This window comes from Panthera pardus, unplaced genomic scaffold (genome assembly GCF_024362965.1).
Source record: "Panthera pardus isolate Hobbes unplaced genomic scaffold, ASM2436296v1 HiC_scaffold_22, whole genome shotgun sequence".
NCBI classification, from domain to species: Eukaryota; Metazoa; Chordata; class Mammalia; order Carnivora; family Felidae; genus Panthera; species Panthera pardus.
In genome coordinates this window covers 34,013,297-34,026,146 of record NW_026526788.1, presented here as the reverse complement: position 1 = coordinate 34,026,146, position 12,850 = coordinate 34,013,297, and the positions used below count along the sequence as shown (strand labels likewise).

The window sequence follows — 12,850 nt, the reverse complement described above, 5'->3', positions numbered from 1 at the left end:
AGAAAAAAAAAGTTTAACCTGAAATCCCACCACTCAATCCCACCACATTTTAGTCTATGCTCTTCCACATATAGGATAATATAAAACGGGATCATTCTAAACATATCTCCCTACTGGTTTTTGCATAACATCTTACTGGAGTGATTAAAAACCACAGGCCTACCTGACTTGAAGGCCAAGTATAGCTCTTTCCTTAGAGCTCCCACTTCAACTTGTTCTTTTCTCTTTCCTTCCAAGATCTCTATAGGTAGATCCATGCTACTAGCCACTGTATTTAATTTTTCTTTTTTCCACATGAAATCAAAAAGGTATGTATGGTATGACTTATTTAACATACAACTTCAATATAGCCATTGTTGACACCTTTTAGGTTTTTGGTCCTGCATTTCAAAGTGAGCTCATTTGCATAAATAAAATACTGAAGTTCTGGCCCTGCCACTTATTAGCCCCGGGCTCTATGAGCCTTAATTTCCTCATCTATAAAATAGGAGTAACAACCACATAGTGTTGCCCTAAGGATAAATAAAATAATTAGTAATTTTTAAAACCACTTTGTTTCACTGGTGCATTTCTGAAATTGAGAATACTGTGACTCCAAATGTAAATGAAGTAATAAAGAACTCTCTAGAATTTGCCCCATCTTTCTCTATCTGCACTCCCCCAGTGCTTGAAGGCAGCCTTCCCTGTCTCTTGGATGGATGGCTTTCCAACAATGTGTGTCTCACTCTCCAGTCTATGTTCCTCACCACTACCAGGGTTATCCTACCCAAACCCAAAACTGTCCATGTTATACCTCAGTTTAAAATCCTTCCACTGCCTCACATCCAGTGCTTAGAATGGTCCCCTTCTAGAAATTATCCTATAAATGTACTTGCACAGGCATAAAATGACTTAACTGTGTCATTCATTGCCACAGTCTGAAATAGCAAAAGATCACAAATAACCTGAGGTCCCTCCATAAGGGCCTAGTTACATAAACTATGTTACAGTCATCAATGGATTACTATGTAACTGTCAAAAGGTTCAATATGTATTAAGAAATGTTCTCAAAGTATTTCAAGGGAAAAAAATCGAGGAACAGGACAGTAATGATAGGTAACCACTTATATAAAAGGTGAACATATATTGCCTGAATATGCATAAACTATCTCTAGAAGCATACCCAAGACATTGGGTTTCCTGTGTCCATTGGTTTCCTATGAGGAGGAACCCTATTGGTTTCCTATTGAAACTGTGACTGATGTTCAAGGGTGGGATTGAGACTGTTTACTAAATCCCAAACCTTTCAAATTTCAAACCAGGTGAATTTTTTACTTATTCAAAAATTAAAGGATTTTTTGATTGGTTAATATGGCATATAATATTTTTTGGTTGGGTTTTTTTGATTGGTTAATATGGCATATAAGTCCCTTCCCAAACTAGCACAATCTACCTTGGTAGTCTCATTACTAAAGCTTCCCTACTCCCTAACTGCACATTTACACTCTTGTATCTTTGCATTTGCACAGAAGGCTTTTCCATTTTTCTCTGGCTGACAAACTTGCTTGTGCTTCAAATACTGGCTCCCTGGGATGGAATGAACTTCCCCTCCTGTCTTCCTGCCATATTCTGCAAAAGGGCCTTTGGCCTAATTTGATTACATGTTTGATCCCTGGCAAACATGGCTGGGTTCACAGTCCTACCTGAATCCATCAGAAGCTTCTACCCCTCAGATGCAAAGTCCAGACCTCAGAAGGCAATAAAAAGAGTGATGACACAGCAGCACTATTCACACGAGCCAAAAGGAAGGAACCTAAGTGGCTATCAATAGATGAATAAACAAAATGCAGTACATACTCGCAATGGAGTATTATTATTAGCCTTAAAAAGGAAGGAAATTCTGACATAAGATACATGGATGAACCTTGAAGACATTATGTTACGTAAAATAAGCCAGTCACCAAAGGAAAAATACTATATGATTCTACTTTATATGAGTTGCCTAGAGAAGTCAAACTCAAAGAGACAGAGAGTAGAATTATAGCTGTCAGGAACTCAGTGGAATAAGAAATGGGAAGTTGTGTGTAATGGGTACAGAGTTTCAGCTAGGGGCAATGAAAAGGTTCTAGAGGTAGAAGGTGATCATGGTAACACAACAATGTGAATGTACTTATTGTCACAGAATTGTACACTTAAAAATAGTTAAAATTGGGGCGCCTAGGTGGCTCAGTCGGTTAAGCGTCCGACTTCGGCTCAGGTCACGATCTAGCAGTCCGTGAGTTCGAGCCCCGCGTCGGGCTCTGGGCTGATGGCTCAGAGCCTGGAGCCTGCTTCCGATTCTGTGTCTCCCTCTCTCTCTGACCCTCCCCCGTTCATGCTCTGTCTCTGTCTCAAAAATAAATAAACATTAAAAAAAAAAAATTAAAAAAAAAATAGTTAAAATGACACCTTTTTATTATTATTTTTATTTTTTATTTTTTGAAGACAGAGAGTGCAAGTGGGGTAAAAAGGACAAAGGGTGGGGCACCTGGGTGGCTCAGTCGGTTGGGCAGCCGACTTCGGCTCAGGTCATGATCTCGCGGTCCGTGAGTTCGAGCCCTGCGTCGGGCTCTGTGCTGACAGCTCAGAGCCTGGAACCTGTTTCAGATTCTTTGTCTCCCTCTCTCCGACCCTCCCCCGTTCATGCTCTGTCTCTCTCTGTCTCAAAAATAAATAAACGTTAAAAAAAAAAAAATTTAAAAAGGACAAAGGGAGAGAGAGAGAATCCTAAGTAGGCTCCACACTCAGCACAGAGCCCTTCACAGGGCTCAATCCCACAATCCTGGGATCATGACCTGAACCAAAATCAAGAGTCAGACGCTCAGCTGAGCCACCCAGGGGCCTCTACAATGGTAGCTTTTATGTTACATGTATCTTCCTGCAATAATAAAAAAAAATTTTTTTTAAAGAAAGAAAGAAAAGAATCAGAGACTTCCACGGTCTCATGACAGTAATATTATCCTAGAATTCCTTCAGATTTCAAAAGTACCTTTCTATTCTCATCCTGGTATTAAGCTCTTATAGTTTCTACACTCCAAGATGTTTTTTATCAAACCAAAAAAAAAAAAAAGAAAGGGAGAGAGAGAATATAATCTTTTTTAAAAGGTCTGATGAAAGAACAAGAGACTATTAAAACTGACAGGCAGGGGCGCCTGGGTGGCGCAGTCGGTTGGGCGGCCGACTTCGGCCAGGTCACGATCTCGCGGTCCGTGAGTTCGAGCCCCGCGTCGGGCTCTGGGCTGATGGCTCGGAGCCTGGAGCCTGTTTCCGATTCTGTGTCTCCCTCTCTCTCTGCCCCTCCCCCGTTCATGCTCTGTCTCTCTCTGTCCCAAAAATAAATAAAAAAAAAAAAAAAACGTTGAAAAAAAAAAAATTAAAAAAAAAAAAAAAAAAAAACTGACAGGCAGATTTTGAAAAAGATACAAACAGAATTCTAGAAGTAAAAAATACTGTCATTTAAATTAAAAACTCAGTAGATGAACTAAATGACAGACACAGCTGCATGAGAATTAGCAAACTGGAAGAAATGAAGAAATTACTAAAGGTAAAACACAAACTACTAAGAAATATGAAGCACAGAGTGATAAAGTACAACATTTTTCTAATTAGAGTTCCCAAGGGACAAAATAAAATGAGGAAAGAGGTAAAAATTCAAAAAGATAATGGCTAAGAATTATCTAGGATTGATAAAAGAAATCAATCCTCAAAAATCAGGGAGCCCAAAAAAAATCTCAAGAAAGATAAACAAGGTCTTAAAAACCCCTGGGAGAAAAGTCGTAACCTGCAGCAAAACAACAATTGGCTGATGTGAATACAGAAACACTGGAATAATATTTTCAAAGTGCTGGAAAAAAATTACTATCAGCCCTGATTAGCATATCTAATGAAATTATCTTCCAAAAAAGAAGACAAAAGAAAGACATTTTCAGCCAAATAAAAACTTAGAATGTATACTGCCCAAAGACCCCATTAAAGATAATACTAGCATAGGGGCCCCTGGGTAGCTCAGTTGGTTGAGCGTCTGACTTCAGCTCAAGTCATGATTTCACAGTTCGTGAGTTTGAGCCCTACGTTGGGCTCTGTGCTGACAGCTCAGAGTCTGGAGCCTGTTTCAGATTGTGGCTCTCCCTCTCGCTCTCTGCCTCTCCCCCACGTGTGTGTTTTTTCTCTCTCTCTCTGTCAAAAATAAAAATAAACATTTAAAAAAAAAGATACTAGTGTAGGGTGTACTTCAGGAAGTAGAGAAATATACCTAGAAGGAAGGTCTGTTCATCACTTCTCTTACATCTCAAAAAAATAATAAATGTGGGTAAATGGGGAAAAAAAGCAACAGTATAAGACAACAATACTATCTAACTTATGGGGTGAAAAAAGAAGACAGAAACAAAATTTTACACAACCATAAGTAAAGGGATCATGGAACTAGAAGTATTTTACAATCTTTATATTACTCAGGAAGATAGTAAAAATGCTATCTAATTTAAGACATTGACATTAAATACACATGTTAAAAAAATTTCCAGAAAACCACCATAAGACTAGAAATAACAGTATACCTTCTAAACTAGTAGTGTGGCCATCATATTCTTTGACTCTATTACCCCCATGTTGATAGGACATCTGAAAGAGATTCTAGCCCTCCTTTCAGATAAGAGATACTAAGCCCACCCAGTACCTACCATAGTATGTAGTCATTATATATTTGTTACATTAATTTGGCTGTTCCAGAATAAAATGAATTCTATTTTACAAATGCATTACACTTCTCAACTCTACCTGGAAGGCTGATCCCATCTTACTTATTTTAGTGAGTGGCCTGACTATCCCTTCATCTTTTTTCTTTTTTAGAAAATGGGACAATGAATGCTTGGGATAAAATCCCAAATCCTAAGCTCCATTTCTTGATTCTAAATTGGGGGGACAAATATAGAGGGGGGGATACTTTACTTTTCCCTTCGCTATTGCTCCAAAGGAGTTATCAATCAAAAATTTAGATGTTTGATTCAATCATGAGGAAATGGCAATCAAAGCTCAGGCACCTAAACTGTGAGTGATATTTTCCCCACAGTTGGTAAAACTGTATATTCCACAACATATGGAATTCTACTGAAAGCTTTCACTGGCACTTTGCCTTGTTAAGCAAAAGTTAGAAGTTATGCTTAGACATTAAAAAAAAAGAATCAACACTGCCTTTTCATTAGACTAACATTTTAAAATATGACTTAAAAATTATGGAAAATATCTTAATATATCTAACACTCATTGAGCTCTTAACTATATGACAGGCATAGTTCTAAACATTTTTATGAATTCATTAATCCTCACAATAACACATGATGAGTCAGGTAGTATTATGATTAGCTTTATTTTACAGAGGAGGACCATGAGAAATAGAGATTAAATAATTTCCCCAATTTACATACCTCAGAGGTATCGATCAATAGTGGGATTTGAACCAAGGAGTTTAGCTCTGGAGTCTTTACTCTTAACCATTATACCCTACTGCTTTCCAAGATTCTTGTCAAGTTTGTATCCTGATTTACCTTGTATCTTTATCTAAAGTCTGACTTTGGTATTTGCTAACTCATACTAGATGCATTTTGCCAAACTTGTCTATTCTGTTTATTTGCAAAGCATCAAAACTAATAGAGAATTTCAAATCCATGTTATAGTTTTATTTACACTTAACAAATTCTGCATCTTCCTATGTTGGACAGGATTATTCCCACCTCACCCCAGGACTTTATGCCTGGAATTGATTCATTCAGGAAACAGGAATTAGATGGTCCTACTACATACAATGCTGTGTGCTAAGCAGAAATTTACAGCTACTTCCCTAATTGGCAGCTAAACCTCACCAAGATTCACCCACAGCATGATATATATTTTTCCAAAAAAACATAAAACAGTTTTGGTAGGGAAGCAGCACATGGTCTTCCCATTTGTTCATTCCACAAGTATTCTTCAAGACTCTACTATGTGCAAGCACTATGATGGGTGCTGAAAATTCTGGGGCAAACACAGTAGAACCAGTATTTGCTCCTTAAGGCTCTAGTGGGGAGAAAGATGTTAAGCATCACACAGATAATTACTTACAATTGTGATAAGCAAAATAAGGAAAAAAGTATAGAAATCATATGATAGACAGACCTAACTTAGTTCTGGAGATAAAGTCAGGGAGGGTGTCCCTAAAACACTGACATTTAATATGGAAGTTGAGGATTGGTAGAAATTGCCCAAATAAAGAAGCACTGAAAAGTAGTTCAAGCAGAGGAACAGCACTGTGCTTTGGAGGAAATGAAAACCCAGTGTGTCCGGAGTACCACAAGAAGACAACAGCTGAGGCCAATGCTCAAAGGTCTTTTCCTCACTATGAGGCCCACCACCTGCTCACTCTGCTGCTGGTCCACTCATATTTTCTCTGTGGCTCCAAGAAATAAAGCATTTACAGTACTAGAGCACAACCCCTTAAAATGGGTAACTTAAATTCTGCAAACAATTTTACTGGTGGAGAGGACATGGATAAGATAAATATTTTCTAAGATTATAAATTTCATCTGTATTTCAACAACTTGAAGCCAGAGACCATATCTTACATATCCTACTATCACTCAGAACACCTAGCAAGGTGCATAGCAAGGGTCTGATAAATAATTTTGCTCTTTGGGGAGAAGAGCAAAGATAAGATATTTAAGTGTTAGTAGTCTTGATTTTTTTCTGTGTAAGAATTATGCCGCCATTCATATATCCTTATCCACTTTAACTGTATGAATAAAAACAGGTTGTCTACCTTACAGATAAAACCAATTCTTCAGAGATGCATTGAACAAAGAAAGAGGGCTTAAAATATAGGGAGCTAGGTAATAGAGGTCCCTCACCTCTCAACTCTAAGAACAAATGTGCTATTTCTCTTTCTTCACAGAAAGCTTACTTGTGGGAATAAGGTAAACTTATTTCAAAAGAAGGAATGACTTTTACTTGGATTGTGGCCAGCTGCAATGAAATTCAGCCACTCTCCTCTTAAAAGTCATTTGACTGGAAATCTTATCGGTGGGAAATTCTCTAGGGGCCAAAGATTCTATTTTCTGCAACTTGACAATATTTGTAAAACATTTTTAGTTCTAAGATTCACTACCTCTCATCCTCTATACACATAAAAATCCCACACTCATACCAATCCAATAAGCTGACTTCTAGTAGAAGTAACAAAATTTTTTGAAATCTAAAAGTCCAAATACGTAACAACAGAATATAATATCATTTATGAACCTTTGTTTTTCTCTTTGATTACATAGCCATTTGTACATAGCAACATTTGAAGGCAAGAAAAGAGGATCACCATGCCTTCCAAGGGAGGCAAAAGATAGTGAGCTATCCTCATTAGAATGACTAGCTGGGATAGCAACTATCAAAGCACAACACACTTGTGGAAGGAATGCCATGAGCAAGGGACTAGGATAAGAACAGCACCAGAAATACCAAGAATATAGCCCCATTCTTGCCCTCCAGAAACCAACAATCTAAAGGAAATACCCTAAGGGAAGGGGCGGGGCAGGTGGGAGGGATAAGAAAAACCACAAATCAATCATCAGACTGATGACCCAATATACAAGGACACAAAATCTACCAAGCGACTGGAAAGAAAGCAACAAATCCCCAATTTCCTATGTCTAATTATACAAGTTCCCTTTTATCCATTACTCTCTCATACCCTACCTATCTCTTTGTCTGCACATATTGCTCATACCTAAATAGATTTAATCAGACTAAAGCCCCCATATCTTTAAATAGTATGTCAAGATTAGTTCTTTCAGGATCTAGCCCATTATTTTAAAGTCATCTCATTCCACACTTACTGAAACAAGCAGTAAAGTACATCATGGCTCTTCAATGGTACATGACAAAGTCTTGGGATATTGTAACAGACTAGGTCTCCTCACTTTTCTTTGCAAAGTTTTTTTAAACATTTATTTATTTTTGAGAGATAGATCATGAGCGGGAAATGGGCAGAGAGAGGAAGACATAGAATCTGAAGTAGGCTCCAGGCTCTAAGCTGTCAGCACAGAGCCCAATGCAAGGCTGGAACCCATGAACTGTGAGATCATGACCTGAGCCAAAGGTGGACGCTTAACCGACTGAGCCACCCAGGCACCCCTTTCCTCGCAAATTCTTAAACAGGAAAGTGAATTAAAGGAGTTGAGGTATTGTTTGTTTGTTTGTCTTTTAATGGTGAAAAACAATAAGAACTGGTGCATCTATATATAGTTTAATTTGTATTTATATCCAGGGAAACGCAAATTGGTTTGAAGTAGAGAGAAAAGACAGAGGAATTCATGACTCATAGTATGATACTATGCTGTAACCTGCAGGCCTCCAAATAATATATCAATACCTGGTCTAAATTGTTAAATTTTAAAAAGACATTGCAGTTTAAAAAGAATGCAAGATCCCAATGCCATTTTCAGTTAGGAACATGTTCTCACATTATGAATTTAATAAGTGGCCTGCGTACTTGAAATGACTCTGAAACAGAGAACCACAACCCAAAATAGCCTGAACACTTTTGTTATCTCAACCAATGGGCAGCTAGCCATTCGTTCCTTCCTCTTATACATATTCTACTTGTTTCAGACAAAGCCCACTATAAATTCACTGCAACTGTTCAAATTTGGCTACATCAGATGCTTCAAAGCTGGGGATGAAAAATATACATTGCACAAAATTTTTATTACAATATTTTTCACATAAAAAAGAAATGCTATGTACATGTTCACTTAGTTAAAAGAAAATTATATTGCACACCTATGTCACAGCTTGACACTAGAAATAAAGTAATGAACACAACAGACATGGTCCCTGCCATTGGAGAACCTATAATCTAGTGGAGAAAACAAACACTGACTAAGTATGATGAATGTCACAGGAGAGTATACACATGCCATGCTGAACTGGAGAAGACCAGGAATAAAAATGACCTTCTCAGTTTTGATACATATGAAGCATAAGCATTTTATATGTGTATAAGTGGCTAATAATTAAATAAGTATATAAAATGATGAAACCACTTTTTTAACAAATATACAAGAAATATTAAAATCCAAATAAGTCCCATCCCCATTAAAGTAGTTGCCTTAATGCTGCCCTTATTCCTGGTCTGTAACAGAAGAAGCCAACTTAAGACACTGTGGTTAATACCATAGGACTTTTACTCTAACCTTTATTCTGTCCACTTAGAGTTATACCAGTGCTATTTATACAAAAGCTTTAGAAAAACCCAACTTTCAGGGCACCTGGGTGGCTCAATTGGTTAAGCGGCAGACTCTTGATTTTGCCTCAGGTCATGATCTCGTGGTTTGTGAGATGGAGCCCGCAAGGGGCTCTGCGCTGACAGTGGAGCCTGCTTGGGATTCTCTCTCTCTCTCTCTCTCTCTCTCTCTCTCTCTCTCTGCCCCTCCCCTGCTCATGTTCTCTCTTTCCCTCAAAATAAACAAATAAACTTAAAAAAAAAAAAAAAAAGGCCCAACTTTCTACTACATAGATACACAAATATTTAAATTCAGGCCCTATTAAAATTAAAACCATAGTTGTAGAAACATTATAATCTTCAAAACTCTCCAGTTCTCTCAATCACATGAGTAAATGTTAAGTATTATTGGAACAGGGGCGCCTGGGTGGCGCAGTCGGTTAAGCGTCCGACTTCAGCCAGGTCACGATCTCGCGGTCCGTGAGTTCGAGCCCCGCGTCAGGCTCTGGGCTGATGGCTCGGAGCCTGGAGCCTGTTTCCGATTCTGTGTCTCCCTCTCTCTCTGCCCCTCTCCCGTTCATGCTCTGTCTCTCTCTGTCCCAAAAATAAATAAAAAACGTTGAAAAAAAAAATTAAAAAAAAAAAAAAAGTATTATTGGAACCAAGTTCACAACCTGTCCCATCCATTTATCTCTTTTGATCCATAGTTTTTCATTTTTCTTTTTTTTTTTTTTCCAGAAAGAGAGAGAGAAAGTATGAGCAATAGAGGGAAACAGAATCTTAAGCAGGCTCCATGCCCAGTGCAGACTCATGAACTGTGACATCATGATCTGAGCCAAAATCAAGAGTCAGTCGCTTAACTGACTAGGTCACCCAGACGCCCCTTCATTTTTCAAATGAAAGTTCATGATTCCCCAAAGAGTCCACAAACTACTTCAAATACTATTTAAATACAGAAATCCTACAAAACTACTTTAAATACTATTAGTTGTAATAGGCTTTCAATCTGAGCAGGCATATATACTATAAAAAGCCTTTATCTGTTTTGCAGGCATAAATACTTCTGTGCTGATCTATATCTACTCTTTTTTTTTTTTTTTTTTAAAGAAATGCTACAAAATCAAATGTTACTGTGAAACAGAACCATACCTTCACATCATTCTTTCCACATAGGCCCGTCATGCAGGCCATGCCAAAGAAAGGTTTTAAACAGATAACCTTGCCAGGCCCAGGACAAACGGAAACTCTATGACTAACAGCATTCTCATTGTTTCAGACTCTAGGTGGAAAACTTCCACTGATATTTAACAACTTTGCTCTAAGTGGACACAGAATAGTGGAGTAGAGAAAGCAAAGGATACAGAGGAAGAAAAATAGAGTTTGGGTTCAAGCTATACCACTAACTAGCTGTGCCACTGTGGGCAGGTTACTTAATTTCTCTGATCTATATAGTATCCTCATCTATAAAACCAGGACCATCGCAATACCTACCTTAATGGATTTACTATGATACCGCATATGAAAGTATTTTATTGGGGCACCTGAGTGGCTCAGTCGGTTAAGCGTCCAACTTCAGCTCAGGTCATGATCTTGCAGTTTGTAAGTTCGAGCCCCACATCAGGCACTCTGTTGTCAGCGCGGAGCCCACTTCAGAGCCTCTGTCTCCCCCTCTCTCTGCCACTCCCCCACTCACTCTCTCTCAAAAATAAACATTAAGGGGCGCCTGCGTGGCTCGGTGGGTTGAGCTTCTGACTTCGGCTCAGGTCATGATCTCGCGGTCCGTGAGTTTGAGCCCCGCATCGGGCTCTGTGCTGACAGCTCAGAGCCTGGAGCCTGTTTCAGATTCTGTGTCTCCCTCTCTCTCTGCCCCTCCCCTGTTCATGCTCTGTCTCTCTCTGTCTCAGAAATAGATAAACGTTAAAAAAATTAAAATAAATAAATAAATAAACATTAAAAAAAAAGTATTTTATTAACTATGAAGGATTACACAAATGTTATTATTCACTTTATTTTTTCCTTAATATAGGAATTATATGCTCATTTTAAAAATTGGAAAATACAGGAAAATATGAAGAAGAAAAAAATCACCCACAGGCCTATCACCATTATTGTTGTTGTTTTTTAAGATTTTGTTTTTTTCAAGTAATCTCTACACCTAATGTGGGGCTCAAACTCACAACCTTGAGATCAAGAGTTGCATGTTCTTCCAACTGAGCCAGCTAGGCACCCCCGTTATTTATCTTAACTGAAATAAATCTAACATCAACCAAAAAAAAATTAGAGCAAAAATAATTTCGGATGTTAATGATAATTTATAAATGACAAAATTAATTGCTGATCTTTTTTTAAGAGCAGAACGGCCTTTCCCATGTATCAGTTTAAAGTAAAGACAATCCTGCTATTTGTACCACAGCTGGTCTCAACAGGGTATAATATATGGGTGAGGCTCATAAAAGTCAAGGCCACAAAAACTCCCAAAATAAATATTTCATGAGCCCAAGGAGGAGTTACAACACATGCCCTCAGATGCAATGGAGAAGGCAAAGTGTCTGAAGTCCCATTAATAAAACTACCATGACCGTATGATCACAAAGACTGACAGATTTCTATGGGCCACTTCAGTGGGAAAAAAAGAAAAATTTATATGCCATGCTACAAAACAGGCAGTCTAAGACTTCTGACTTTTTCACACTGCTCATTGAATCCCACCCTTGGAAATTCTTACCCCTCCTCTGTTTTTCGTTTCCCACCCTTCTTTGTCTCAGCACCTCTTCCTTGTTTTGTTTATTACATTAGAATCACTCTCTATGTTTAAAATGGCCTTATTCTATACAATGGAATATTATTCAGCAGCAAAAAGGAATGAAGTTCTGATACATACTATGCTACACTGTGGATGAACCTTGAAAACATTATGCAAAGTCAAAGAAGTCAAAGACAAAAGACTATATATTTTATGATTCCGTTAACACAAAATGTCCAAATAGGCAAATCCACAGAGACAGAAAGTAGACTGGTGGTTGTCTAGGCCTGAGAAAGTGGGGGATCGAGAGAATGAGTGACTGCTGATGGGTACGAGGTTTCTTTTTGACGGGATAGAAACTTTCTAAAATTAGATTGCAGTGATGGTTACACAACTCTGCCAATATATTTAAAAAACACCTAATTGTACACTTTAAATGGGGGAATTGTATGGTATGTGAATTACATCTCAACAAAACTGTTTTTAAAACATGGTCCTCCTCAGGATCCTGAAAAAAAGGACATGCAAATAAATACTCCCATCTTACCCCTCCCTAAGTGTGGAGTAAAAATGATAACTCAGTTGCAATAAGATATGTATAAAAAGTGACCGGACTACTTCTGTTTAACAAATATACTTGAAATTACAACTCCAAATGAGTCTTACCCCTCCAAAAGTAGTCACCTTAATGATGCCCTAAGTCTAAACTTGGTCCTCAGATTCTCAATAATTCTATGCCTCTGTTTGGGTCATTCTTTCCACTTAGGATGCTTTCTTACCACATGTTTAAATGTTCAAATTCCAGCTGTCTCAAATGCTACATCCTCCTTGAAGCCTTCCCGATT

General features: G+C 38.1%; 1 protein-coding gene and 1 long non-coding RNA gene across 5 annotated transcripts in view; one reads left to right on the top strand and one right to left on the bottom strand.

Moving 5' to 3' along the window:
* Positions 1-12,850, top strand: part of LOC109264434 (uncharacterized) — a 76,000-nt gene that overhangs the window by 27,030 nt on the left and 36,120 nt on the right. The window lies entirely within an intron of this gene.
* VCL (vinculin) overlaps positions 1-12,850 on the bottom strand; it is a 110,254-nt gene that overhangs the window by 93,923 nt on the left and 3,481 nt on the right. The window lies entirely within an intron of this gene.